Source organism: Aythya marila (assembly GCF_965140915.1).
Source record: "Aythya marila genome assembly, chromosome: 4".
Classification (NCBI taxonomy): domain Eukaryota; kingdom Metazoa; phylum Chordata; class Aves; order Anseriformes; family Anatidae; genus Aythya; species Aythya marila.
Window position 1 is genome coordinate 42,739,986 of NC_139045.1, and position 25,204 is coordinate 42,765,189.

A 25,204-nucleotide genomic window follows, 5' to 3' on the forward strand; every position below is an offset into this window, starting at 1 on the left:
TATTTCTCAAGTTTTAAATAAACATAACACCTTGGACAGGATAAAAGCCAATTTTTTAACAGCAAGAAGCATGCTTATTTGCCACAGTTCTTTGCTATATAAATATACAACCAAAAGACAAATGCTGTATATTTCTGTAATTTCTCTATGGTTGGGATGAGCCTGTATTTCTGTCTCTGCACAGGAGAGAAGCTTTTCCAGCTTCCTGGCAGAGGGAATTGCACAATTCCAGATGACTTACTTTATATGCCTAGAGGAATTTTATTACACAAATAACAAAGGGAGACAAAGAGAGGAAGAGGGAGAGTACACATTCAGAATAATAAACAAAGAATAATAAACATCTCTGCAATTGTCCACGGATTCCAGATGTGGCTCCATCCCTCTGCAAGTCCTGGCTGTGACTTCTTTGGACTTCTTAGGTTGCCTTAGACCCCTTGGAAAATGTCACCCTCAAATCTGCTGAGCCTCCTGGGATACTCAGGAGCTTTTATGCACAGTGACACTGCAATTCCTATAACATAATGTACTTACTTGCTTCCTGAAAGATACAAACAAAATCCATTGAAAATGAATTGGTCTGTGATATTACAGCTCACACCAGCAGCTTTCTGTTTCATTGCTCTCAGCTGAGTTCCTTCAAGAAGCCAATTGCCTTAAAGTTGTGGTCCTTGTGGCCTGTTGTAGTCTGATGGTGAATTTTCTCCCCATCCTGTTTACCATATATCTTCCCTCATTGGTATTCAGGGCTATAATCACAAATCCCATGCATGCTTAATTTAAATAAAATTACAGGTTAACTTGCAATAAGTTGTGAGAAGCCAACTAACAAAAGAAAAACACTATCAGAGCTATGTTGAAATCACATCTTGCAGACAGTTTGCTGTTCTTACTGCTTTTTTTTTTTTTAACTTAAATTCTTATAAGCTTCTTTTAATCAAGTGATGTGGCTAATTGGCCAGGGATGCTTCCAGCCTCATGTACTATCCATCTGGATTTTATATGCATTGTATTTTCCCAACTGAAAAGAAGCAGAAGTACTATACAACTAATTAGAAGTCAGTCCCAAAAAAGTAACATTTTGTTCCTAGAGAAAAATTTGTTTCTCATGTGGGATTTTAATGCAGACCATTAAAAAAAAAAAAAATAGCCTAAACAATCATCAGTTTTCATGTCATACAAAGCCAAAGATGCAGTCAAAATTGTTTCCATATTAAAACAAACAGAATTTACTTAGTCTTTGCTTGCTATATTTTATTGTAAGCATGAATGCTGGAATTCCTATTACCTTGGATACACAAAAACATTTAGTATATCAATAGATAAGAACTTGTGTGTTTGTGTTTGTTTTTTTGTTTTTGTTTTTTGTTTCTTTTTTTTCTGCCTTCTACAGTATTTAATGTGCTTTGCAATAGTAAAATGAATGTGAAAGGTCAGAGACTCAAAATAAACCAAGATCCAAGATCTGCTTTGTCTTGCTTACCACAATCAGTTATAAATATGGAAAAATACTTTTATTATAATTTTGCAAATGAAATAATGGAATTGGATTCTAAATGTAAGGGGATATAAGAAGATCCATCATTCAAGAAAAACACAATCAGCCAAGCACACTCTGCTGAGATTATCACTTGATGCAAGTCACAGTGGCCCCTGGAAGGTGGGCTACCAGTCCCTTTAAATAGTTAGCTATCATCCTGCCTATCATGTTTCACTTCTGCAAAATTACTTGTTAGTGTTATTCTAAATATTTATGTAATCGCAGTTAAACCAAAGGAAAGGCACTTTTGTACATAATATTATTTCAAAGTGCATGCATCAGCAGCACTAAGTCATGACTTAGTTCATTTGTTTGTAGCTTTTGTAGCTTCTGTCACAGAATTTCTGACTCGAACCATTTTACTGAAGAAAGAGGCTTCTCATTCTTCTTCAATCCTGATTATTGGCCTTGATTACCTGAACAGAAACAGATAACAGATGCATCTGAGCTCCCAACTGTAACCCTATCACGTGTGGAGCAGTGCAAGACTGCATAACGAGTTCTTGTATATCTCCTCTTGCAGTGTGATCCAAAAAATTTTTCCATCACTTCACAACTACTTTGTTGTGATAATTCACAGTGGGCAAAGTCCAGGCTTATTTATCTCAGTAGCATTCCTCTACTTAGGTAAAGCATAGCTGAGTGAAAACAATGTATTTAAAGCCTTCAGGGCACTGGAGGTCTATCACCATTTATACCGAGTGACTAGTTTATCCCATGCTCTGTTTCTCTTATTTTACCTCTTACTGGGGAGTCATAAAAATACCTGTACTTGGCAGAAGGGAGGAACTTCACCGTCTTCAACAAGAACACTGAGTCAGTTTTTTGGTTGATGAACGTATAGAAATGGGGTCAGGGACTGTTGGAGAAAGTGACAGGGAACAGCCCTTCCACCTGCAAAGCCTAGTGCTCTATGAATTGGTCACTTCGCCCAGGTCTGCCTGGCAGGCAATGTTCACATCCCAGTCATTAGCTGTGCAGGGATTTCAGTTTCACATGTCGGTAAGGCTGAGCAGGTCACTACAGTTCAAAACAAAGAGGTCCAGGACTCCTATCCAAACAGCTGTGGTTCATATTTGAATTTTAGCCTTCTGGACGGTGAAAACCTCAGACCTTGTATTCCCCAAGGAAGTCTTGCATAAGCTTTGGTCTCAGTTAGTGGAGCAGAGACAGTAAAAGCTCCAGACTGCAGCTGACTTTGGAACACAGAAAGTATATGGTCAAGCGTCTCTCAGATATATGTGTGCATATAGCTCATGTTAACAGTAATGGGACTAACGTGCATGTTGAGGGTCAGCTATAACGACAAAGTAAGCAAATTAGGAAAAGCCAAGAACAATCAGACTTTGTTATATTTTAGAATTTTGCCAAAACAATATCTATTCTAAAATTATTTTATAGGTTAAGCAAATCTGTCCATCTGCAGTGGGATTTCATCTTCCAGCAGAACTTGGTTATTTACCAGCTTTTCAGTAGTTCAGTTCTGATAAGAGAAGCAAGTCTCCAAGAACTTTTGTGCAAAAAGGAAGCCAGCTGTTTACAGAGATGAGACACTATGGTTGAGGAAGCCTCCTGGGAGCATTGTGACAGGCACAGTACTTACAAACTGCAGAGATGTGAGAAGGAGGGAATGATGTTTAATTTTGTGATCTCTTCTGCCTGGTGGGAAAGTGGTTTTGGAAGAGTGGGAAATTCATATGAATCTGATTTGATAGTTGGAGGACAGAAGTTCTTTATTGACAGCCTGGGTGGTGCTAACACAAATGTACCCCTTTGCACTTCACTGCTGACTTACAGAGAGTACTTCTAGGGAAGAAACATTCAACCTCCTTGTTTTTAAACTCTGGGTTGTCTCTGAGTCTTCAGTAAGAAATTATTTTGAAGGGATTTCCTTTGAGATATTGATGTATTGTCAGCAAAATTTGGACGGAGACCACTAACACAATTTCCACAAACTACCTACCATTCAATATAGCCATCAGCTGTGTTCAGTTGCCACCAGTCTGTTTGCCCAAATTGCCTACATGGAGGGCTGTGTTCCTCACGGTTAGCTGTGCGATTCAGCCATGAGCTGAATTAGCCAGAGATTAACAGACACTGCATGGTAATTTCCCTGATGGATCTATAAAAAACATAGCCAGACCTTCAGCAGCCCATCAGCTATACCTCAAGCCATCCAGTCTCCTACTGTCATTCCCCAAAGAGATCGTCAGTATCAGCGTAAGAAACACAGGGGCAAGAGCAGAATTTGTGTTCTTGACTGAGCTATTGCTATGAGATCTGTAGGCTAGAGGAATCTATTTCATGTAGGACTTTGTTGGATGACTGGGGAATAAGAAGGTTGTTTCCCATCTCTTTGGCAGAAAGGTGCTGTAAAGACGAAGATATAAAGAGGAAGATGTGCGTGCTTTATCTCCATTGGTGTTTGGAGTGGGATGAAGCAGAAGATAGGAGCAGCTTCAACAGGTATTTGCGGTATCTCTGGGAAAATGGAAAGCCTAACTACAGTTATCATTGGATTAAACACTACAGATGGTTCTTGGTAGTTTCTTTTTCCCTGAATATAACAAGTTTTTGTTTTTTATTGTTGTTTGTTTCTTTGTTTGGTCACTAGTACGCTACCAAAAGCAAATCAGAAAGCCAATAAAAACTGTGACCTGCACATTTTAGGCAGGGGTTGGCTGGCTTTGTTTGTGGTACAGCCTCCATCTGTTTGTCCATTTAATAGAGAACATGCAATTCCCTTAAAAAAATTAGTGTCTTTATTTGAATGAAAAGCCCCTGGAGGAGGTGATTTAAAACAAAGCAGTACCTAGCATTAAGGATGCTGAAACACCTCAAATAAACAGCCGTTTGGCTAGCTTATGTATGTATACACACAAACATACACATATATCTCTTGGTTTTCAACTCCTCTCTCAGCTCTTTCCAGGGTCCCACACTCCACTCCTTCCATCTGCATGAGCTCTAGATACCACTACTTGTGTCACACATTCTGTAGGGAACAGTATTTTTTCCCTGCAAGTCTTTATTATTGTTGGTGCTGAGATAATACTTAGCTTTTCCAAATAAAACATAGGCTCTACAGAGCTAAACAACTAATACACACAGCTAGTGGGGTAAAGGTCCTGTCTCAAAAATCTTCAAATATCGCTGAGATTGTTGTTTATGATTTTTGTTCAGAATATGCCAGAATGTGTGGTGGCTGAGGATGAAACAGTAATAAGGAATGTAAGCTCATTAATTTAAAAGTATTTATCATAATAATTTATATTGTTGATCTCAAGTCCCTAGGGACTACCCCACCATTCCTAATCTGTATTTAGCGTATACTACAAGGTTTTTCCACATTCAGAGCTCTACCAGATTTTTCCAACAAGGTAGCTCATCCCTGGGAGACCAGCACCCTTTTGAGATTGGTGACAAAGTTATAACCTTCTTAAATGCTTTGTGATCATTCTTACAATCAAGACCATCAGTCCCAGTAGATATTTCTTAAATGAATCAATGTGTCTAATATTTTTCTGAAAAGTAATAGTTAAGGAAATTAGTCAGAAAGCAACTTCACTTGTAGGGGACTTAAACTGTTCCAGGTATTCACAGCAAACATTACTGGACATGTCCTTTCCTCTTGAAGGTTTTTTTAATGGATTTGTTTCTTTAAAGAGAGAATGTAGCCTTTTGAGACCATGACTTGGAGAAGTAGGACCTATTTCCAGCTTTGTCAAGCACTGTGATCATGGTCAGTCATTCCCTTTTCTTTCCACTCCCCTGTTCTTCTGTGTTACTGGTGTGGTCATGCCTATGAAGCACATCCTAATAAGGTAATACTTCTAATTTTTCAGCAAGTTGGAAGAACTCCTGTTGTGTTTTGGTTTGTTTTTTTTTTTTTTTTTTTTTTTTGCCCCCATAATCACTTTGTTATCTGTTAGTGATCACTCAAATCATGTTCTCATTTGAGGCTGGTCATAGATATTATTGCTTTTGGCATTAATAAATGGTTTTCCAAACAGCACGTTTAAATAGGGAAACAGTTCTTTCTTCTATGCCAATGAGAGCAGAAGGTAACTTACTTGAATGTTTGTGAATATTTATATTCTATTCAATTTTGCTACATGATTTGTCACATACTTTTACTATATATACACTCTCTGTTGACTATGGTACCTTTCATGTTATACCTCTAAAACTGCTTCTGTTTGTTGAATTTTTCAACACTTGATTTTCATTACTTACCATTTTATGAAAAATCAATAAACACAAAACTTCTCACTAGTTGTCAGAATGCCAAAATTTATTATAATTAAATATTTATTCAATATATAACAACTTTTTTCCACTTAATCCAAAATTATCCATCACTGTAGAACAGTAGCTTCCTAGACAGTGAAAGAATAAACCAAATTTTATTTCTGCAGAAAAAGAAACTTCATACCTTTAAACAATCAGAAGTGTTGGCTCCTCAAATCAATGGATTGTCCCATTCTTGCTCAGTGTCTTAGTGTCACACTCAATTTTGACAAAAACATCTACATGTATAAAGTAAAACAAAACACAAAAAAATGCACTATCATAGTAATTTCTAAATGCTACTTTCAAAGACATTGATGCATGCTTTAAATTTTCAGCTCCTGAGTTGTACCAATGATTAACTGGTATATTGAAGGATTTGAAAACTTCACCTGGAGCAGAGAAGCAGGTCATTTTGTTGAAAAGTATGGCTTTGGAAAAACTGAATGCTTCTACAGAGGAGATTTGTAAATAGGTTCCTGCCTTGTTTCCTTTCATCATTTACAAACAAGATTACTTTCCAGATGCAGCTAAACTGATTACTGCTTTTAGTTTGTGTGACTAACAGAGGGGAAATTATCACTTACCATGAACTGAAAAGCATTGGAAAAATAATGATGGCTCTATTATCCTAAAAAAGTATAAAAACTGGTCCGAGAAGACTACTAATTTAAGATCAACCACTTGCATTCATAATGGTATTTTTCTGTTTATTATATTTATATAAACATTCACTGTTTATTTGTCAGACTTCAGTTGGCACTTCTCATACATCCTAAAATTTCATTGACTTCAATGGGTATATAGCCAGCTCAGGCCTAATGTTTTGAATTACTCATTGTGTATTTATTTCTGAATGAAAGTCTGGTAGTATACCTCCCAGTCTAAGCATCAGGCAACTCTTTAATATTTACATTGGAAATAGAAATCCTTAATCAAATGAGAATTTCTGAAAAGATTAGGCTATGTTGGAAGTTCTGGTCTTAGTTACAAAATAATTCATCAATTCACTCCAGTTTTGAAGCTAATATAACAATATAACCTGAGGTCTGAATCAAAGCAAGTAGCCCAAAGTTAGTAGTGTTTTTTTCCTTCCTATAATCTCTGCCAATCCCAGTGAGGCATGTTTATAACAAACTTTTACAAATTATATGCTAACATAAACCCAAGGTAAATCCTTGTCTGGAAAAAAAAGTTCTTGGACTACTGGCAGAAGTCTTCTAAAGTATAACTCAGAAAAGTGTATGACTTGAAATAGAGTCATTTCAAGGGTAATTTGGGTTGCTATGTCTTCAACACACAGCTGAGAAATCTGTGATTGCTGGTCAGATTAGGTTTCTGGCTATTTTTTGATATGTTTATATTTTATGAAACAGCCCTTAGAAATACTGTTAAAGCTGAGTCGAGGATTAAGCTTATTCACTTCTCTTATTTCTTTCAGTCTTCATTGCAGGAGAAAGACACTCAAGGACAATTTTCTTTTTTTTTTTTTTTTTTTTTTTTTTAAATCTGATTTCACTTATCACAATGAGTTTCATCTGCAATTCATTATCTGTATGGATCCCCGCTCATGCTTGTGCAAAATGGTAGATTATTATTTTCTTGGTTTCTTCCAAGATGTATGGTAAGTGATTATTAAGGGCATGTTCTATTTTCCTGGATTTACACTCCAAAATATACAGTTTTTCAAGACAAAATCTGCATCTAGAGGTTTTGTATCAACAATACTGTAAATAGGTATAGAAATACCTATTTATGTAAATATGGTATAGAAAACCTCTTCATTTGTCTTTTCTGCTTGCTGTTTACCAAAAACTGAGGCATGAGTGAATATAGACCGTGCCTGGTGCTTTCTGTGACTTTTCACATTCAGTTTTAGCCTCAGAGAAGCAGTAGCAGTCTCATGTTTCTTGGTAGAAGTTGGGTTAGATCATTATGATTCAATCATTTTATAACATTTATGAATCATGTGGTCTGCAAAAGTGTATCACATAAATAAGAGACTAGCTCCAGTCCCAAGCTTTCACAACAGTCACAGAGAGGAGCACTGAAATCCATGGCCATGGGTAAAGGAGTCCCTGCAGCTGATGTAGAGCAAGCTCAAAAATCATTTTTTAATGTTATTCTAAAAAATCATTATTTTTAACATGTTATTCTAAAGGACATTTGAGTTGAAAGCACATCAAAGGTCTCTGAGGCTGGTGCCCTGTGTCAGATACTACTACATCACAAAAATCCTTTCACGAGCTAATCAAGCTTCAAAGCAAAAGCAATTAATTTTTTCATCTGGCTGCAGCAGTTCTTGACTGGCGGGCATATCTTTGAAAACTGTCATCATCTTCTGCCATTAGATAAGTTTATAACATTTTTAAAATCTGTGTTGTCATCAAACCCCACCACTTCTCCACTGGTGGTTTTCAGAGAAAGTACCATCAAGAATAAAATTTTTTATTGTGTAAATATTACTCTTACTCCTCTACAAGAGATGATCATAGCAAGGCCTTTCGAGTAAATTTCTAAAACATTTCAAAACACTGAGTTGGAAAGAACTTCCATATTTATTGTTGCTTGGAAGCCTTCCTGCAGTGTCTTCTCTGGCCTTTCAGTCACCCTAACAAAAAACATGAGCATGTGAATGCAAAACGTGATATATCCCTGACAATTTTCATGCTCTGTCTCTCTTCACAGCTAGGACATTTAAGAAATTAAAAAAATAAAACAAAGTACTTGACATTTATTGAAGGGAAGAGGTTATGGAATTATGTCAAACAGAACACTAGGAGAATAAAGCCTGCCAGTAAGTTTAACTCTTTCTACAGTTTTATTGCTCATCATAATTATTAACATCTTTAGTTAGAACACCATTTGGATATCATTAAAATAAATGCATACGATCTTGGATTGTCCTTAAGATTTTTTTTTAGACATGCTTTTTTTGTCACTCAGCTCACTAATGGATCATTTTTATGATAGAATACTAAGGTATGTATATTAAACAGATTAGCAATGTCCAATGTCCCGTTGAGCTAGAAATAAAATTGCACAGATTTATTGTTATATTGCAAAGGACTTGAAATAAATGCTCGTGAAGAAAACTGCATCTTCATTTAACAAAAACTTTGCAGTGCATTCTTAATACACTACATTCACGTTATGAACCTGGGCCTTCTGGAACTGAAGTCAATCTCAGTTGGAACTTTGCCTTTAGTTGGGTTGCAACACCCTCTCCATATATTTCTATGTCCCATGCAGCAACAAGAGGAGGAGACAGGGAATCAAACTGAAAAGAAGTCTCAGACCATTTGAAAGTAATTGTTCTCCGCCCGCTAAATAATCTGAGACAGTGATTTAAATTAATCCACTTTGTCACTGAAGCAGGGTAGAAGCACTTGGTAGGATATATAACAAAACTAAACTGTTGAAAACGTAACCACCAGATAAAAAATAGGAATGAAAAATTGGAGACAATAGTTTCTTAAATTGCTCCTCTAGATACACTAAAGGATATCCGATTGCATACTCACCATGGCTCTTGCAGTTCTAGCTAATTACTTCTTCCAAAGCCAAGAGCTTAGGTTGTTTTTTTCATATCACTTTTCTAGAAGTACTAATTCATCTCAAATTGATTTCATCCTTAATGTAGCCAGATAACTAAATGACTTCCTCGCACAGTTTGCCAAACAGCCTTCCAAAGCATACAAAGTCTCTCTGAATTATAGATAAGGCTACTTAGCTAACAATACATTTCGGCACATATTACAAATATGGCCCCAAAGGATCATTTTCGTTATGGAACACAACACAGTCATTATTAATAAATCGCATCTTTATATAGCATAGTTTGAAGACAATGGCAACTGAGCAAAATGAAAAAGTTAAAAAAAGACAATATTCTTCCCACTGCTTACATGGGAAAAGGAATTTGAAGAAAGAACTTTTGCTTCTTCCTCTAAAGAATAACACCAGGAAATCTATGTGGTAGGATCTTTGCAATCTTTTTCAGTTTCCTTCCTCCATAAATATTTCCTCCCATAGTCGGTATGTGGGAGAAAGATCAAGTTGGAATAACTCTCTTGAACATCCTTTGTGCAGGAGTGCTACTTGCTTTTGGGGGTTGGGTTTCTTTCATTTTTTTGCTTTGATTTTTTTGTAAGTTCAATGCAAAAGTGAGATGACTGAGCAGATTCAATGAGCAGTATGTGTGCCCTCAGGGAAATACAGATCCACAGGACCTCCCCAGTGGCTTCCAGCCTTAATAGGACTGAAAAGTCATTGCTTTGTTACTGTTGTCTTAAAAATGTTAAACTAGAAAGTGAAGATTTTCTGCCGATCTGAGACTAAAACTGAAGAGTCCAACAGTTTAAGTCTGGAATAAAATACATCTGCTTAGCATTTGTGCTTCCTGCTGGAAATCTCATTGCAAATTCTTCCAGAGCAACGTTCCACAGACATCTGTAGCCTGTCGTAAACAGAGTGCCCCTCCAGCCACACGTTAACACAAACATTCAACTATGTGCTCTCATGAAATAGCAAGAGAATGGGACCTCTCCATGTGATACGAGTTTGGTTCAGCAGTTATTCCTCACTTTGCCAGGCTGTTACAGCTCAACTCACTGCAGAGGTAGTCAAAACAATCTGATCTCTCTACCAATTTGCACATATGGCTTTCTCTGTTCTCCCTGAAGAAGTGTACAGAGTAAAGGATTTTGCTGTTATTCTCTTTTTCCTTTTATTCATCTTAATAAAGTTTTTCTCATCAGATAATGGTATCTTCCATGATTTTTCTGATTTTAATGTAAAAGTTCTGAAAAAAATAGAACGACTCACTGTTATTTCATTCTATATACTGAGACAGTGTTTTTGGTGGTGTGGGTGAAGAAAAAAGATATTCACAGGTCTCTGGCTTTATATTACAACCTTATATGTATATGACCCTGTGATTGAATACTGATTGCACTAATTTACTTGAATGATGCAGCTGTCCCTCAGTAATCCTAGCAGTTTGTGACCATCAAGTACCTGCCTGTCAATCTGATGTACTCTGTGTTAATAAAGTACTCATTGCAACAGAAACTTGAGTACCATTCCCTCCTCTGCCAAGGAACATTTAACTAAGTTGATCGATCGGTTATACTCTCCTTCCCATCCCTCAAAGTAAGCAATACACACTCAGCAAAAAAACTCAGTAAGATCAGAAGCTAGGAGCCAGAGAAATATGCTCTCAGGCCAGAGGATTTTTGAAAACAGGTCCCCACTTAGGTGAGTGCTTTAAATACTGGGGTGGGATTTCCTTTGGCCAGTTTGAACATGTTTAATTCAAAGACCAGATTCACGGTAGAGAAACCTAAGTAGAGTAAAATGCCTTATTCTAAGGGATACAGCTGACTTGCTGTTTTTCTCTAGAAGAGTTCAGCTTACTTGTCTCCAGTGACATTACTCTGGGCTGACTTAGCTCTCCCCATCCATTCATTAAGAAAGAGAAGTACCTTCACTTGGAACAAAACTTCCTACCAGCTGGCAGGATGCCTTCAAGTTAGGTGTTGCACCAGCCAGCGTTGTATTCTTTGCAGATTTACGCCTGAATTTCTTGCATGTAAAGCTGCTCTTTTTAAATGTTAATTTATTAAATAGTAATTAATTAGAATTAGCTTTCACTCAATATTCTTCAAGGTAGTTTTAAGATGCAGGCACCAATAACAACTGGCTGTATTCAGAAGAAAAAGGTGGCTTACACTGAAATCACAGTTAAGAACAGCTGAGATACATAACATTTCTTAGTTTTCCCCTATGCTAACATTTTCTGAATAACTATTATCTATGTCCAACACATTTTCTTCTTTTTGTTCAGTACATGTTCTGTATTTTGATGTATACATGTTTGTCCCATAACACTAGCAAAAAAATTATGTTGTAATTTTGATAATCTTCTGCATAAAATTTCATTTTAACCTTTCATTGATCATGACAATAAAATTTTGAAAATGGATTTATTGAAGTCTAGTTTTAGGTAAGCAAATATTTTATATATGTCCTCATTTCCAGATGAAAACAACACTGTTACCATAAGAGGGTTAAATTCATGCATCTAGTGCCATATTTAAATCTCTACAACTAACTTGGAAAATTCTCTGCATAAGCATTGCATGTGTAACATCTTTTAACTGATGTATTTGAAAATTAATTTGACTTACAAATAGTTTGAGTTTATCTGGTACCTGAGTTTTTCTTAAAATTCCTAGACTCTGAAAATGTAATCAGGTGTTTCCATCATAATCTTATCCACTTAAGTAAATCAAAACAGAGTTTACCAATATTCTTTGGAATTTATCTTTCTTTCACAAAAGGTTTTTAGAGGCCATATATAGGCATATTTTAGGCATATTTTGAGGGATATTTAGTAGGGCCCCTTGAAACAGACACTAGCAGGCCAAGCTCCAAAATTTTACCTTTTTTACATCTATAACTTCTCTTCATCTAAGAAAACACATACACACAATAAGACCCACAATTTGATGCTCTGCTTATGTCTGGCAATAACCCTGATGGCAGAATTAGCTTCAAGAAGCCAAATGTCTTCTTGAATATTTCTTAGCATTTTTTGTCTGATCCATAATTACATGCCTTCCAATAAAAAGGAAGAAATGACTTGTTGTGTCTGATGATAGCTGAGGTCTCAAATTCTTTCAGTATCAATAACAATTTCCTTCCTGCATTTGACTTCATTCCACTTCATGCTGACCAAAGTTTTTGGCAGTGAAAGGACATGTGTTAACTTCTGGACAAATCCTGCATGGCTGTGTACAGCATAATCCACAGCTGAATGGAACAGAATAAGTAATTATCAATCTTTGAAACCATGGCTATGTAAAGTAAAGTGTCAGACTTGCAGCTTTTTCTAGCTCCTCATTAACAACTCAGTTAAAGTCATTTGGGGTGAATTAAAATTGCTCCTCAGATTACACATTTCTGTTAAGAAAAAGGAGCAATAAAAAAGGGAGAAGATAGGAATTCAAGCCATACAGGTCTTTTCCTTAAATGAAAGACACAGTATATTGTTTAGGAGATGGGATAGGTTATTGAATATTTTATGTTCTTTTTATTCCTGCTCTCTTCCTATGTGAGTTATGAAAGCTTGGGGCAATTGAATAATGCATAATTTAGGCTCCTAAATAAGAGATTTGTCTTTCATAAAGTCTGAGCATCTGAATGTTCTTCACATAGATCTGAGCATTGGGTTTCTCCATCAGCTCATCTGTCTCTCTTTTTTTCCAGGAACATAACTTTTCAAGCATGCATATTTTCATATCTTCACTTCAATTCTCCTGTCCTTTAGTTGCAAAAATACAAGCAACAGAAGACTAATTGGCATTTCCACCAAACACTTTGGGAGTCATAGGCAAAGAAAATATGAGTAGAAAGGATGAATATTGCCAGCTGGTGATCTTTTTTTCCCCTTCCTGGCAAGAAATTCTTGTACTCAGACTGAGTGGATGCTTACACAACATTTTTTTTCTGAGCAAACTTTGGAGAACACTGCAATTTGCCAAATGTGTCAGAAATCACTTTATGTTCATCTAATTTCCTTTTTTATTTTTTTTTTCTAGAAAGACAACAAAAAAACAGCTAACAATTTATTTTCTCTTGATTTCACTGGGGCTGAGAAGCAGAGATTTCCATTTTTCCCCCACTATTTGGAAAGGTAGGCCAAGGGGATTTTGGACATCATTGTTTATCTATCAGATATTTAAGAAGGCTGGGATTAAGACTGGGATTTCAGAAGCAGTCAATACTGTCCTAACTTTGTTTCTGTGGGAGTCACCAGTAAAATTTTTAACTGATGGCATGAGAATCATGGTCCTCTGGGGAATCTCTCTCTCTCTTTTTTTTTTTTTTTTTTTTTTTTTTTTTTTTTTTTTTTTCTCTTATACCCAAATGCAATGCCTTTATTTCTTTCAGCCAGGAGGGACCTGACCTAGGATACTCAGCCACCCTCAACACACTTCTCTTAAAACAACAGCAGGCCATCAGATGAGTTTCACAGAATTGTTTTCTGGCCCCAATGTGCAGTTGTTTAAATTGCATACTTAGATTAATCTTTAACACAATTAAGCTCTTGTCTTTCTGGACATTGTTGATAAATACAGTGGAATGATTAGATGACAGATTAAGAAAACTTTGAAAGTCAGGTGAGAACCTTCTGTAAAACTTTCTTGCTTATCTCTTTTCAGTGTAGGTGAAGAAGTTTTACATAACTTGTCAATTATACACCATATTAAGGTACCTGTTTATGTTCATGTTTAGAGATATATCTCTAATACCTATGAGTGACTAAACTTATATCTAAAGAGGTTTCAGAAGGCTAACAAATGTGCATTAATATTAGTATCACTGGGCACATGGCATTGCTAATAACACTTCTCGTGGCCTGCTGCGAAGGAGGTGAGGTATTTGCTGAGGTCTGCTTACCTTCCATGTAAGAGGGTAGATCACCAACATCCACCTCTTTTCCTTGTACCCCTGGCATGCTTCCTTTCATGCTGTTTTAAAAACACAGGTAAGGTTCTGAGAAATTTAATGTGTGTGAGTCATCTGAAGGTACATTTTCAAAAGTTTCCTCAGCTGCTCAGATGAAAAACCCATAAAATTTCCAAGGCCTCTGTCCTGGTTTCAGTTAGAACAGAATTAATTTTCTTCCTAGTAGCTGGTGGAATGCTGTGTTTTGGCTTAGGATGAGAAGAGTGCTGATAACACCCCGATGTTTTAATTGTTGCAGAGCAGTGCTTATACCAAGCCAAGGACACCTCAGACTTTTGCTCTGTCCTGCCAACAGGCAGGCTGGGGATGCAGTAAGAGCTGGGAGGGGACAGACCCAGGACAGGTGACCCAAACTAGCCAAAGGGGTATTCCATACCATCTGATGTCATGCTAAACAATATATAGGGGTGGCTAGCCAGGGGGAGGGGGCCGGACTGCTCGGGGTTAAGCTGGGCATCGGTCAGCGGGTGGTGAGCAATTGCATTGTGCATCACTTGTTTGTACATATTATTAGTAGTAGTACTGTTATCATCATTGTATTATTATTACTTTTGTTATTATTATTTTCCTGTCTTATTAAACTGTCTTTATCTCAACTCATGGGCTTCACTTTCCATTTCTCTCCCCCGTCCCAGAGAGGGAGGGGGGAGGGTGAGCGAACGGCTGCGTGGTGTTTAGCTGCCAGCCGGGTTAAACCACGACAGCCTCCTAAGACATTAGGTCTGAGGCAGGCATTAGGTCTGAGGCAGAGGAAGAAGATAGGGACCACAAAAAAGTTAGCAGGTTTTGCCTTCTGCACAGGTCCATCCCCCTGCATACCTCATCACTGAGGAAGGTGGTTCAGCTCTAATTTTCAGAGCCTTTGAACAGAGAATTAAAACGGAGTAAACATCTACCTATTTTCTTGTCTGTGTTACATCACATGAACTAGCAGCAAAGAAGATATAACCTTTCATTTTTGAACAACTGCAATGGATAGCACTGCAGTCAGAAGGTTATAAGCAAAATTGACTAGCTGAAATAACACAAGAATGTCACTACAATAAAATATTGATTCACTCCCCCTATCTCCTTATCCTTCCTTCCTTTCTAGGCCATGCCTACAAATAACAAATTAATGGGACTTCAGAGAAATGAATAACAGTCATATTTTTAGAGCAGTTAGAGGACATTTTTTAAAGTGTATTAGATAAAATGCTTTATGAATGTTGACTTTACTGAACAGCCAAGAAATTCCACCAGGAGTGTTGTCTGTAGCTTGTCTGTAGAACACTGTAACAAGAAAAGGTTTAAATTTTGCAGGTATGTGTCTATTATGTAAAATATAGAATATATGTTAATATCGCAATGTGGTATTAACCTAAGTATATGTTAAAGTTTAGAGACATGATGAAAATTTAAAAGCTTTGATTATGAACTTTGGAAACCATTCTTGTAAATATTTACCCCAGATGCAAGTATGTCTCAAGAGTACTCATAATAATACAAGGTGTGTGCAAATTTTCTAAACAAAATTCTCAGTTTGTTTTGGATAGTGACATCCTTGGGAGGAAAGAAATAATTTAATTAAAATCATATATAGCATTGCTATTCATAAACTCATCCAAACAAGACAAGTCATAAATCAAAATGGTTTTGTTTAACTCATGCAATACGTGTGACAAACATATTAACTCCCCACCCCCACAAAATAAAAATAAAAATCTTTCAGAACAAAACATTACACATAGAGGTGAAAGATATTTCTTGATGACTAGAAAGTGAATTGAAAAGTGGAGTGAGTCTGGGACATCCTAAACCCTTTTAGAAACTCAAATCAAGTTTTGTGAGCAGCATTGTTCCCAAAACTGGAGAAAGTGAACTACTTTCCTTTCAGGTGAAAATAGGTAAATAAATAAAAATTTGAATTTTTAAACCAGCATTAGCATTTTGAAACAGATTTACATTTTTTAAAGGGTAGATCTTTTGAAAACAAAGCCTCAGTGTTCTTGAACACACGAAGACAAAACAAAGCATTTCAGTCTATTGCAAAGGAAACAAACACTGTATTTAGAACATAAGGAAGTATTTTGATTAACTGGGAGTTGGTTTTGAATTCACTGTCCGATGTACCTGACCTCCCTGTCATCCTTATGTCACCACAACAGAATGTGTCTTCCTTCCTGACTGAACTCTCCTGGTCTTTATGATGACCCTTACATGAAAACATTCTTATTCATGCTGCTCTAGCTCTGCCACACCACATAGGAGAACTCATAAAGATTAATCAGGTATAAAATTAAGCTAATAGTGCAAACATGCAATTATTCACCAACTTATACAGGCAGCTGCAGCTTTCTCCTTTATTTACATTTTTTGGCTAATAAGCACGCACAGGTAATGTTGACTCTTGCTGAACTTTGGAAAAAAATATATACAAAAATCCAATTAATGCAAATTATTCAAGTGAATCTCCATAATATAGCTTTTTTTAGGTTTAATCCATTATGATAACTTGAAAAGAATATATAAAAATTTCCATGACAATTGGGTCAGTGTTTTGAACATCTGAATGGCACTAAGTAGAAAATTAAATCACTTAGAGCTTTTATACAGGTAACATTAAAAGGCAATCTAAGAAGACATTTAGCTGCAATAAATATCACACCTTTTCCATTTTGTTTCTCATTTGACTTTAAAAATTTCATCTGGCAGTATTCCTGTAATTACTAAGCAATCAACAATAAAAGTTGCAATTCTTCAAGACGAATATGTGATAATAATACTTAATAATGCAATTGTATTCTTCCTTTAAATGCAAACAGGCCTTCATTTTAAACATGGACCACTTGACAAATTTCCATAATGCATGCATCAGATATATTACAATGCACTTTGGAAAACTGCCAAGTAGTGATGCATTTAGGACTTCAAAATTAAAAAGTCAATTAATTCTGAAAATGTAATTGCAAAATAAATCTTCCATCTGTGAACATAAGGACCTCTCTAGCTCAAAGAGGTCTTAGAATTATCAAGTTGCTTACATTTTACAGTCCATGCACCTCTTTTGGAGATTGCCACCCTTTAATCCTTTCAATTTATTATCACATGAAACCACAGAAATTAACCAAAACATGGAAATAGTGTTGTGCTTTTTTTCTTTTTAATTATTAACTAGAAAAAGGAAAGGTGTTAACACTCAGTAGTGATTTAATTTCAATGGTTTAATAGGAAATTACATCTCATTAGGAAACCTATAATTGCTATCACATGAAGTAAATTTAGTAGGTATAGAAATGGGCTTGATTTATCTTAAAGGAAAAAGATGGAATGCTATTATTAGCAGATACCGGAGTAAACTTCTTCCATGAAAATGACTTTATTAAGTCAAAGCCCTTTAGTTAGCTTAGTGTTTAGTGTTGGAAAGTGATTAAACTTCAGCATGAGTATAGCAAAAATCGTTGTTTGTTTTGTTTTGATTAAAAATAAGACATATCTAAGTAATTCTCAAATACCTTATGCATGATAAAATTGGATTGACAATAGGATATAGATTGTTCACTATTAAACACAGTTTTTGAATCCAGTGCTGTGCAATGTACTGTAATTTTGCTGGAGAGAACAGACTGATAAAAAAATCAAGAGCAAATAGATTTTTGACTAAGACAAAATATAGAGTATTACCACACTCAGGAAGTACAGGACAATTAAAATGGAGGGAAAGGGAACAGGAAGAGGAAAGGAAAAGGGAAGGGGAAGGGGAACAAGAAGGGGTGGAGGATCATGATACAGTAGAACACAAGAAAAAAGAAACACTGAAAAAGTCTTCAGCTACAGAAAATTAACGTATCTCCATGGGACTTGTACATGAGCATATTAGCTGTTATATTCTTAGTTTATAGGAGAAACAGGAATGGAAAGGATTTAGATACTCATGACAGAGATATAGAGTACAACAAAGAGCTCAATAGCACAAGAGTAAAAATAATAGATCTAAAAAAAATGAACCCACTGCCACACACGGAGATAAATATAACACTGTGAATTTCAACATCATGTTTGGACCAAAAAGATAGGAAAAGTTCTATATTACTCAATGGGCACTCACAAGTCTCTTTTTCTGTGTTAAGTCCTGGGTAAATTCCCAGACATCAGGAGTCTAGGGAATACTTCTACATATCTAAATACTAGAGCAAAGCCCAAGGCCATCTCCTGGCAGGACAGAGACAAGAGATGCCAAGTCTATCTGAGAATGGCGAACATGAGAAGCCTGCAGATGAGGGTTACCTCATGTTAAAAATAGCTTGAGGAAAAAAATGGGGGTTTTGGAAGGGACAGATAAGGAACACATCTGGGAGGAGGACTGCATTTCTTACGTTGTTCTTGGCTTGATGGTTGCCAGGGGCTGTGGCTTCCGTGAGAAGAGAGCTAAGAACCCAGCACATCACTTAAGATAGGGTAAGTGGCTAAATGGGGTTTTAGTCCATAAGTAAAAAGCATTAAGATGATGAAACTAGTGCTGGTAAGATCACTGAAAAAAAGAGTAGACTGTTGTCATCTTCTCCAAGACAGTGCATTTCCTAAAGCATCTGACAACAGGCTCCTTCAGAATGGATGGTCTTTGCAGTTTTAAGTCACCAGTGTCTCTGAAAAAGAAAGCTTGTGTATGCAGATCTGACTACTCTCACGTGCACGTAACAAGCCAACAATAAGTGTTTTGCTCAGACATGTTACAGATCTGCACATACAGTAGAAGTGTACACAATGCAAGCCTAACTTTGAGAATCTAGCCCTTTCACACTAAGCAGTTTATTACATCTCTTTTCACTGCCCTCCTCTGTGCCTTAGCCCTACATGAAAGTAAAGACATTTGGAACTAAAGTCACTAAAAACAGGTTCATTGCTTCATTTCAAGCCCATGTAAAACTACCATGTTGTTGCCATGTTGTTGTACAGCAACATAGTATGTCCTGAATGCTAGTTTTAGTGCATTTACTCTTCCAGAGCATCACATCTTTGAGTAAATGGGCTAACGTGCGATGCAGTTCTGGTCTCATCACAACACGTGTAACATCTGGGAGAACTGCCACTTGTCAAGCCAGCCAGGGCCCTGCTGACACACAAAGTGAGCATTATACTGAAATGCCATTCCTCAGCTGTTTGCAGAATTAATTTCCCTGTAGAATTTTCTAATTAGTTGGCTCTTTCCAGCCCATTCCCCACAGAGGAAGCAGAAAGGAAGCAAAAGGCTAGCACCTGCTCCTAAAGCTCTGGCTGGGAAAAAAATAAAAAATAAAAAAAAAATAAATTTAAGGATGACATATACAGTAAGTATTTAGGCACTAGAAAGTCTTCTATCCATGCAGCTGTGGGGATGAAGTAACTGTGTTTGAAAGCTTAATGGGGATTCTTCTGTAGGGAAGAATTTCCAGTGGCTCACATTCCAGACAGTTAACCACATTACCGAGGGGAAGAAAAAGGGATTTGTTCAAGCGTTAAGAACTGTCTTTAAAAAAAAAAAAAAAAAAAAAAAGAAAGAAAAAAAAAAAAAAAGCCCACCCTGATCTGAAGAAAGACAGACATATTAATCCAGGCCTGAAGATGATTTTGTATGTATCACCTATAGGTTATTTTTGATCACTTTATTTTCCATAATTTCAAATTAAAATACATTACATGCTGGAATGCAATGTATGATATTATCTCAGGGGTAAGGACTAACACCACAGAGTTTGTTCCTAACAAAAGTGAGTCACTGGAACAAAAGAAATAACACGGTTATTGCTCTGAATTTACATGCAGTGCATTATTGTGCAGGAAGAATACATGAGAGGTATTTCATGGAAAATAAAAGTAATAACAAAACAGTCCAAGAAAAGCAGTTTGCATTTTTGACTACATGGGCTCTTTCACAAAACAGTTTCCGATACTGAATATAAAGGGAGATGATGGTATAATAAGGGTAGAAAACATGATAAAAAAGCTCCCTTACAATGGCTATTAGAATAAGCCAAGATCACTTCACTACACAGTTTTCACCATCTTTTCAAATGGTAGACCTTACAAAATATTTTTCGACAAGAATGAAGGTTTTAGAATAACATATGCGCACCATCTCACTAAATTAATTTGCTGTGTGTTTTAATCAGCACAATGTGTGAATTAGGCCTTCAGATGAGCAAGAGTTGTCCATTAATAAGCTAGAAGGTTATTTTTTATATAGTTGCAAAACTTCTTTGAAACTTGCTTTTAACAGAATTGAAAGGTATGAATGAATGCATGTGTATAATTGGAGTAGGGGTACAGGGAACCAAAAGACTTTTTAGTTAATAATATAACGATTTCATATACTAAGATGCAGTCTAGTTCTTTATAAACTTATCGTTCTCTGGTACAGCTTTAGAAAAACAAATGCTACAGGGAGTGTAGGTAGGAGTAAAGGTTTTGCTAGGCTAAAAGAGAAAAAAAAAAGTAATATTGCCTGCCTGCCTGGGACAAATGCCCAGACCTTGATCACCACTCCAAGACAGTTTTGAAATAAAAGTAATGAAATAAAAAGAAGAGGTGCAAGGCAAGGATATTCTTTCTTCTAACTGACAATGCTTGTTAACATTTTCTGTTATACTGTTTGTCTGTGGAAAATTATTGTATGACTGGCATTTATCCTTGTCATATTAGGTAGTGGCAACATGTTTTTCTTAAAAGTCTAAAATTATTTCAAGTGGTCTTTCCCCTGGAAGCCATGTTCAGAAGGAGAATTTTAAAATTTAAAAAAAAAAAAAAAAAAAAAAAAAAAAGTAAGCAACGTTCATTTATATTCCTCAGAAAAGGTATAGCTAAATTCATCTGTGGTTTTGAAAATCTCCCATGATACTTTAGTCCAGCCCATTAACTGCACCTGTTCTTTTTTTCTTTTCTTTCTTTTTCTTGGCCATTATTTCCCTTTCAATAACAGGTGTTTGGCTTTTTAAGAATGCATAGAATATTTTATTTCATTACTGTCTAGGCATTTCAACTGAAAAAAAAATCATCAGAAAATCCTCATCCCATTATTTCCCACTTTGAAATTCAAAATAAGTTGTGGAAGGAGAGAGAAAGGTTGTGTGTGTTTGGAAAGAAAAGGAAAAAAAAAAATTAAAAAAATGATAACTTACAGAGAAACACAAAATGAAACAGTAAATCTGTTTTCCACAAACAATGATCTAAATTAATTGATGTTATGTGGTTTTTTTTCTTTGACAATGTAATTTATTAAAAGGACAACATTTCACCGAAATCATTTTGAATTGCATCTGATTTAGAAGTAGACTTTTAACATATATACTATTTTAATATATATATATTATTTTAATATATATACTATTTCTATATATATAGAGAGAGAAAAAAATATGTACTGCAACTGGCAGCTGTTTACCAGAAGACCTCTATCCTCAATCACAGAAATTAGTTAAATTTAAGTTACTTGGGGATCACTCAAAAAAGCATGCTGTTTTCTTCTTTGCAGGTAAAGTGATAGTGAATAATGATTTGAGGAAAGGCAGCATTTTTCCCAAGTAATTAAAGTTCACAATGTTTTTTTCTAAATGTGAAGTCAAGAAAACAAGCTAAGGAAACCTTGGTTGGTTTGAAGAAATAATCTCTGATTATTTATTACACAAATAAAATTAAAAATATATTAAAAATAAATATAGTTGTGTCAGTGACCTTTAAAAGAATTTTTGAGGATATTACATTGTTTGTGTTCTATTTTCCCTTCAATTAGTTTTGGTTAGTTTACTGTAAATCTAAAACACACAAAGAAAAAAAGTCTGTAGAAAGGAAAATAAATCTCATTTATTTATTTATTTATTTTCTGCAAAACCTCTAACTTGTAAAGAAGAATTCTGCATCGTAGTGCAGGTGACTCAATCCTTCTTTCTCTCAGTTCCCAAGAAAAGCACAAAGGTCAACTTCTGTGCCTTCCCAAAAATTTAGAAAAATGCCACACAGATCTGTGAAGGTAAGCACTTGACTCAAACACCACAATATTGTTTCAAGGAACCATTTCTTACTGTGAGTGTTATTTTAATGCCACCACTGCTTGTTGTTACCTATGTTTTAGGATATCAAAATGTCACCCATACAAAAAAAAAAAAAAAAAAAAAAAAAAAAAAGGACAGAAAATTGTCTTGGTTAAAATTTTGACAAGTATTTATCAGTGGTGAGCAAAATATAAATATCAAAATATAATTTGTACAGTGATATCATTTGGGTGACAACTTTCAACAGCCTGGCTTTATGGCTTGCTTTCCATTCTTCTGTCTTCACCTAGCAGATTTTATCTGCCTGCTCCAGAAGAAGCTAACAGAGGTACAGTGGTCCTCCACACTTCTGCTCTTTCTTTCTTGTCCTGTCCTCCCTGCTTATTTTTATTTTTTTTATTATTATTTTTATTTTTTGCATCATCTGTTTCTCCATTGAGATGGCTCGTATTGTTTTCCCTGAATGTGCTCAGCTGGTCTAATGTTGTTAAATGTCGTGTGGTCAGATCCTAAGCTCCTGAGCAGACTCACTGACCGCCTCTATTTACAACACAAGGCGTAGCAGCCAGAGAGGCTAACAGGTTGTGACATGAATGTTAATATCACTTTACTTTTTCATATCCTTATCTCTAACACTAAATCTATGTAGCTCAGGATATGAACTGCAAACGAGAGATAAGGAACATCGTAGTGCTTATCAAGAATGATGGAATTTGAGATTCTGAGATGAAGGTGTGTGTTTTTTGTGTTGGTTTTTTTTTTTGGGGGGGGGGGGGGGAGAGATATTTTAATGAGAGGACTGACTGATATTTATCAGTTGACCCCTGTTTCAGGTAATGAAGCAGTTGGCAGGGAGCTATTTATACTGATTAGATTGAGTGAGCTGATATTCAGATTAACTTCTGATTTCCCCAGTATTATTTGTACAAATTCTTTATTGCTCTGGATAATTCTCTACTTCATGGTTTAGGAAGTGGAACTGACATCCTCGTGGATCACCACTACCAGCTCACCATTTTTTATTATGTGAGACAACATGATGGCCATAGATTAACCCAGCCTCTTACTATTTTTTTTCAGCAGTAAAATTAAACTACTGTGAAATTCAGTTTTCTGTAACCAAACAGCAATAATGCACAGCTTGACCATCTAAGAAAGATTTATGGTATTGAGAGTAATCAAAATATTACTTCTAATCAGTGTTTCTGTGGCTAAGACAACTTCTGTCTTCTCTCAAAAATTAGACGTTTCTGTAACTAAAGCAGTCTTCAATGTGCTGAGTCCCAAAAGCTCTCATACTCTGGCTGGAAGGAGTTATAAATATTCTTTCCTTCTCTCTCCATAGCTAAGCTCATGGCCTGCAATATCACTGCATCTCTTTCCTTTTTTTTACAAATAACCTGTTTTCTTTCACTGTTTTGTCTCAATTGTCTGCTACAAAAGATGTTTGCAGTAATCCATCAGAGGGGCAGATTCACAACTTGTTTTCCAAATACTGCCTAATTTCAACTACAAGCACAAGCCCATCAGATCCTGAAACTACAGATGAAATTTTCTGTACAAGTAATGAGTTATCACACGTGTATACTAGGATTTCTTCTATACCAGTGAACACATTTTCATTGACATTTCCTTTTCCACCCTGAGTTTGAAACCTCATATTTCACATATCTGTGTAGCAGACCAGGTTGGGTTTCCATGAATGGGTCGCACTATGTTTTTTTAATGTTATTCAATCTTCTACAGGCTGATATCCAAACCAAGCAACTAAAATAAAACATGGCTTCCTTCCCTGAGATGGTTTCATAGCCCAGCTCTCCAGCTTTCTCTCCTACCACAAACATGCAACACAATTGTGCAACAGCCTAGGAAGGAATGGTGAGATCAGAGCCGTGACTGCAGACATCCTGACATGGGGATCTGGCAGCTATTCAACACAAACACAATTAGAAGACTTACCCTTGCGTGAAGTATTTGCTTTCTTGATAGTCACCAGCCTTAACCTCTAGGAATGCTTACGAATCAGATAGCGTTCCTTGAGGAGGGCGAGCCTTTTCAAGCTCGTCTGTCTTGCTTTAGCCAAGACAGACATAAAGAAGAAAAATTCCACTGCATCATGCAACTTCTCCAAGTGAAAGTGCTTCGGAGGACAGAAGAGTTGTGGTCTCAAATCTCTGCCAAGGATTAAAGAACCAAAGATCACGTGTTACTTGTTTCTCTCTCCCTCCATTATGATCGGCAGGAAAAAAAATAATAGCATAACAGACAAACCTTGACATTCACACCAAACATGAAAGTAGGTGACTCCCTAAGTCCTGCTCATTGGCTTTATGTTACAGGAGGCTTCTCTGGCAATGGCAATACCATTGAATGATGCATTTGGCTTTGCGTATCTTAGGAAACTTGGAGGATGTGTGCATCTGTGCAGCTCTTAGTGACTTAGTTCATGCTTTTAGAAAATATAGCCTATTGTACATGTGTATTATCCAACCTGCAATAAATTCTAAGGTATGGCAACAGCAGTATTTTCATCATTTTGTTACAAATAGTGATACACTGGGGGGTTTTCACATAGATTAAAAAATCTTAACAGATGCACAAACAGCCAACCTTATATAAAATAACTGCTAGCAAGTAAGTCAAATGTCCATCTGGGACTGCACTTACAAAGGGAAATTCTTGTTCTGAAATGCCCAATGAGTAATATTATTCTCACCTCAAGCTGTGCTGGTGACACAAAAGAAATGGACAGAAGTACCCAACCTTAGGAGTGTAACATAACAGTATTGAGGAGAAAGTTACTTAGTGGGATTTCCAAATGAATCAGTGCAAAGTG

General features: G+C 36.2%; 2 long non-coding RNA genes across 2 annotated transcripts in view; both read right to left on the reverse strand.

Annotated features, from left to right (window-relative positions):
* Positions 1-416: 416 nt before the first annotated feature.
* Positions 417-14,568, reverse strand: LOC309878167. The gene is made up of 3 exons (XR_014317496.1): positions 14,297-14,568; positions 5,976-6,069; positions 417-541 (listed from the first exon to the last, which is right to left on the reverse strand). It is a non-coding gene; the product is annotated as an uncharacterized lncRNA (long non-coding RNA).
* Positions 14,569-24,346: 9,778 nt separating this feature from the next.
* LOC309878168 overlaps positions 24,347-25,204 on the reverse strand; it is an 87,997-nt gene continuing 87,139 nt past the window's right edge. The window contains exon 3 of the long non-coding RNA XR_014317497.1: positions 24,347-24,542. This is a non-coding gene — a long non-coding RNA (uncharacterized lncRNA). The remainder of the gene's footprint in view (positions 24,543-25,204) is intronic.